This window comes from Cannabis sativa, chromosome 6, assembly GCF_029168945.1.
Source record: "Cannabis sativa cultivar Pink pepper isolate KNU-18-1 chromosome 6, ASM2916894v1, whole genome shotgun sequence".
NCBI classification, from domain to species: Eukaryota; Viridiplantae; Streptophyta; class Magnoliopsida; order Rosales; family Cannabaceae; genus Cannabis; species Cannabis sativa.
The window spans coordinates 15,566,126-15,572,177 of NC_083606.1; the positions used below are offsets into that span (position 1 = coordinate 15,566,126).

The 6,052-nt window shown below is 34.4% G+C and overlaps 1 long non-coding RNA gene across 1 annotated transcript; it reads right to left on the reverse strand.

Annotated features, from left to right (window-relative positions):
- Positions 1–300: 300 nt before the first annotated feature.
- On the reverse strand, positions 301–1,189 carry LOC115724476 (uncharacterized). The gene is made up of 2 exons (XR_004013198.2): positions 849–1,189; positions 301–630 (listed from the first exon to the last, which is right to left on the reverse strand). It is a non-coding gene; the product is annotated as an uncharacterized LOC115724476 (long non-coding RNA).
- Between the last annotated feature and the right edge of the window lie 4,863 nt (positions 1,190–6,052).

The window sequence follows — 6,052 nt, forward strand, 5'->3', positions numbered from 1 at the left end:
ACTGCATATATCAATAGCTTCTTTCACCCCTAAGTATTATAGAGATCTTGTGGAGTTATGAATAGTCTAAAGTTTAATAGATATAAAAGATCGTTGAACTGCATATATTACTTCTTAACTTCTTCCACCCCTATTAGATCAAAAGATCTTTTTATTAAACAAAATCTTAATAATTGTTTAAGAATTAACAATTATTCATAAACATTGAATTTAATTAAATTCTAAGTGTTTATGTGGTATTATCTCTTTGCATAGAATAATATACCATAAATTTTGCATCAATAATAAAACACAAACACATACAAACATGATAAATATAAAATATAATTGGTATTGGTATTGGCATACACAAGATAAAGTAAACATAAAGCCCAATTCATAATGAAAATTTCTTAAAGAGAAAACTTTATTAAAATTCTCAAAAATATCATAATGAATTGTCTGCATAAATATGAAATAGGAAATAAAATCCCAAACTAAAATTGAAACTAAATTGTTCATAAACTTAAAACAATTAATTCAAAATTAAAGAAGATTTGAGCTTCATCTTCACTTGGACAATCTCTACCCTTCTGTCCAACCATCCGACTCAACTCGCTAGGATTGCAATCCAAATTTAAACAGCTAAAGCTGAAATAAGAAGAAAATAAACATGAGAATTTTCGACAAGGGTGTGTGTCTAAAATGTTATTTTTACGAAACATTATTAAAACAAGGCGCTATTATGCATAATGATTACAAAATTAGATTATTTTGCTAAATACCCATTAGAAATTACTTATGTAACTTATGTGGTAAGAATTAAAGTATTATACATGATTGATTATTTAGAGAATTTATATACTCACCAAGAACATCACCAAGGACAAATGTTTGAGACTTGACCCAAATTTGATAAGCGATTGGGCCTCCTGGAGGGACCAACCAATAACCCAAGCCATCTCCAACTACGTGTGTCGTTTGTGCTGTACTCAACTGCATGAGATTTAGAGCAACTGCTATGGCTAAAATGGCCAATTTAAGTAATAATAATGATATACCCATGATTTATATATGTAAATATGTACTCTGAAATGTCTAGCAAATATTAATTCTGTACCTTTTGAGCTTTGATTGAAGTAGAGTGTTTATATAAAGAAGCAACACAAAATCATGTGAGTATGGTGGAGCTAACTAAATATTAATTGTTGTAGAGTTCCCATTTATATTGTCTTATGAGAAAAACACTTAATTTATTTATAAGCTATATTAATCAATTTCAAGATCTACAAGCTATATTTGACTAATATATGTCTTATTGGAGCAGGGTTAGGAAGACTAGTTAAATCATTATTAACTAATAATGTAATTTCAGTGACGGCTGAGTTGATAATTATTTAACCGTAAAATACAATTTAATGATATAGTTTTCTAAAGGACGCGGTTTAGACTTTCTTTTAGACCACTTCAATTTTGTATTTAAAAAGTATCGTTTGGTTGGAGGTAATGAAATCAAATAGAATGGATTGGAAAAAAATTTCATTCTATTCCTTTATTTGGTTGCATTTAAAACCATTGGAATACCATTCTAATAGAATGACCTTTACATCATTTTAGTAGAATGACTATTCTATTTTAAAATTAAAGGAAATACCATTCCAATGCAAGATTTGAAAAAAAATTTAATAATTTTTTTATCAAATTTTTTTATGCATTTTAAATTTTACTCCATTCCATTCTAATTCCAATTCTCATTCCCATTCCTATTCCTATATTTTCATTCCTCCCAACCAAACGCCACCTAAGTGTCCCACATTACATCCACGTGGCACCCTATTACTGATTATCAATTTTTCATATCATTTATTAAATTAAAATACATAAAACCTGATATTAAAATACATCAATAGGAGTATGCTATCTCTTGTGGTGTTTGTCACCTTAAGGTGCCCCATAGCATCTACTTTTTTTATGTCTTGCATGTAGGGGTGTGCATAAATTGATCTAATCCAATGACAATCGATCGTTCCTATTACAACCAACCGTTCCAATTATAATCGACTGTCAAATATTTGATATCTAATTGTGATCGGATCAGATTGGATGTTATTTTTCAAATATCCAATTGGATTAGATTGGATGTTGGATCGGGTGTCCAAAAATCTAATACATCCGCAACATCCAATCAAACTAATTAGTTGTTTACACCAAGAGTAGCCCTGATGATGTGGACATCAATGTCTGACACATGGCAAGAAAGATGACATCTCGGAGTTGAGTAGTCCCAAGTCATAGCAAGTCGGTCTGGGAGGGGTCCCTAGCCCTCAGCCCAAGTTGATTTTGGGAACTCTACAATGGAAATTTAGACTTCAATAACTTGAATCAAACTCACTATCTTTCAGTATTACGTACCATCAATACATGGAGCAACCTAGTCCAAGCCCCGAGAGTTGAAATTACACGAACCTACAACTTGGAAGCAAACCTGGGCACATAGGGTTTCAGGCAACTCCTATGTTGACATTCCCAACTAGGGTTTAGTTTATGAGACCGTCTTAGTAGAAATGGGTTTTTCACTTGCAATGGGACATCAACTAGATACATACCACAGACATATTTAAGGCATCAGATTCAGAATCAGAGCAAGTTCATTTTTGAGCACCTAGTGCCCTAGGGCCCCGAGCACCCTAGCGCCCAAGTTGACAAATTATCAATCTAGGCACCTTCCGAATATCAGATCGACAATCCGACTTTTGGATCTTCTTTGTCTTCATAAAAAATAGGAAAATAAGTCCTTTCGGAGAAGAAACAACACTTCATGGGTGCCAAAAATAGGGCCATGTTTACATTTTTTCAACCTAGGCCACTTTAGATGGAGTTTTTCAAGAATACTTCTGAGAATCTTCACCGTTTTCAAAAAATATTGAGATTCAACTATTTCTCGAGACCAAACAAAACATTTAATGAGCCAAAAGGGGGACCTAGTGCCCAGGTTAACACTTGGTGCTGCGCCTAGCGCCTAGGATGATATATTGTCAACCTGGATTGTTTTCGATCAAGTTCACAAAAATGTGTTCCTAGAATTTTTTCAATCATCAGATATAATGAACATTCAAGGAAACTTGGGGAGAAAACAACAATCTCGAGCCCCTAGAAATAGGGCCCAGCACCCAAGTTGACTTGGAGCTGGTCCCAGCACCCAGGTTGACAATCAACCTGGGACGCTGCCTTCAATTGCTCAAATGCCAAAACTGATGCAGCCATTGAATTCAAGATGGTCAAAAATGGGGTAGGAGACCTCGTACCAATATACAACCAGCTATCCCAAAGATCGTACGCTCCATGCCTAACCGCCCTGACATGTACAACCTTCATTCGCTCGCTCTCACGACTGCTCAACCTTAGCCTTGCTCTTACCTACACATGAAAACAGTATTTGTGAGTCGACAGACTCAGTAAGAAAAACATAAATAATAACATAACTATAACTAGGATTATAATCAGGTGCCCATACACCCAACCATAACCCTATCCCCATGTCCAACAAGGTAATGAGTCAAGAATGTTCGTACGACAGTACTATTGACCATAATATCAGCCTATACTCGGTACGCTAGTCATACTCTAGTCGTACCGATGTGATACTGCCAAATAGCACTTAAGTCAGCATACATTTAACGATATCCAATATAATACTAAATATACTGATACCGCTATTATAATATAATCTAATAGGCTTAACTAACATGTACGCTAAACATGTAAACACATATGCATATCATTATACTAATCTTACCTTGTTTCCGAATTTAGGTGTGCCAGCCAACCTGAGTGGAACAGCTGCTCGACGATTTACAGGCCCCTAAATCACATTATTTGTAAAACTGAAGAGTGACACGCTAAATTACTTTTCAGGGACTTAAACTTGAAACTAAATATTTTGCTATCGATGGATAACATGGCAATACCTTAAATATTACAAAAATAGGAAAAACTAGAGTTCCCTAAAATGCCCCAATCAATTGACCGATTCCCCAACCGGAATTCTAATTCTGCGGGATTTCCTGGGGACCAACTGGAATTCTGGTTCCTACAGGTCCCTCTAAACTAGAATACGGTTTAGTGTAGAAAACACAAAAATCCACCTACACACTTCAATTCAAACCCAAATTTCACATAAACTTCCCTAATTACATCAAAAAGAATAGAATCCATGCAATAACTGTTAACTCAAACTTTTCGATCTCCTTGTTTTGATGATTAGCAAATATTTGATTATTATTTGTTACTAATGATTTATTGATTTTGTAGCAAATTTAAAAGAGAAAATAAATATTTTGGTATTTTTACCAAACTTTTAAAAGCAACACTAAATGGACTCAACAAGAATATCAAGAGCAAAAGATTCATCAAGGGATCAACAACTCAAGACCCTATTCAAAAGAGGTCTTCAAAGTCCCAAAGTCAAAAAGTCAACCCGAAAGTCAAAGTCAAAGTCAAAGTCAAGGTCAACTCTCGGGAAAAATCAACTTGGGATCAAAAACATGCAAATCAAGCTAGGAGGCTCATCTACATCAAGACTACTCAAAATTAAATGGTATAAATCTAATTTAGTCTTGTTAAAGTGATTTGCATAGCACACTAAGTTTTTATAAATTTGAATTTTGGCCCATTCACTAACTTGTGCAACAAGTTTTCTCACACGATAGTTCAAAAAATTTTTTGATTGAATTTCTAAATCACATTTTGTTTAACTAAGAGAACAAAGTTGGAATTTCTGAAATCGGATAATCGAGTAAGAAGTTATGCGCGTTTAAGTCCCGAAAAGTGGCATTTTTGCCACTGGTCAGCCATCCGGAATTCCGGTTGGCAACCGGAATTCCGGTTGTAATAAATCCGGAATTCCGGTTCCCATCCGGACTTCCGGTTCATGGCTGACCTCACCTCGGGAAACGTGCTAACGGCTATAAACGGCTAGTTTTTTATCAAACACTATATAAACTCGATTTTTCTTTCAAAAAATAAGTTGGTTGAGCATTTATTACATATATCTAACCTATCTAAGTGAGATTAAGGAGCTTCTAAGTTTGAAATCCAAACCAACACATTTCACACACTTTGAGCCAAAATTTGATTTTATTCATCTTAAGTGTGCTTGCTTTTCACTCTAGGTTTCCATTGTATCATCATATTTCTAGAGTGATTTTAGCTTGTATATCAAACACATTTCCATATTGTGATTGAGGTGAGGTTGGCACCGGTTTTGTAAACAACCCGGAAATAGTGAGATTGGCACTTTAACAATCCGAGAAAGAGGTTAATAGTCCTCGGGGTGCGAAACTATTGTAAGAGGTTTGGAAATACCTTGGTGAAAATTTCCGGTTGTAAGGGTTAGTCAAGCCCGTTAACTTGGCTCGATATTGGAACTCAAAGCTAGGTCCATAGCTTTGAAGACCAAGGACGTAGGTGGCATAGTTCTACCGAACCTTGTAAAAATCGAGAGTTTGCATTTTCTAATCCTTAAACTCTTTACTTTACAAGTTTAATTATTTGTCTTAATATATTGCTTGCCATACTACTTGCTTTTACTTGATTAATTGACTAATTGCATAATTTTGTGTTAAAAGTTTTAATTTTCCGAAATTAGTTTAAATTTCCAATTCACCCCCCTCTTGGAAACATATCTTGGGCTAACAATTGGTATCAGAGCAAGGGCTCAAATTATTTGATTAGATTTCACAATCTAGAGCATGGCGTTTCCAAGTAATTCACAAAATAACATGTTAGAAGGTTTTAGCACAAATAGAGCACCATACTTCAATGGAGTAGATTTTCCTTATTGGAAAATTAGAATGGAAACTTACCTTCAATCTATTGACTATGATTTGTGGCATATTGTGTCTAGTGGTCCTTATGTTGCTAAACATGTCATAAATGGTGTTGAAGTAATTAAGACTTATGAAGCATATGATGAAAATGATAAGAAAATGCTTTCTAAAAATGCTAAAGCTAAATATGCTCTTATATGTGGTTTGGATAGAGATATTTTTAAAAATATTGAACAAGCCTCTAC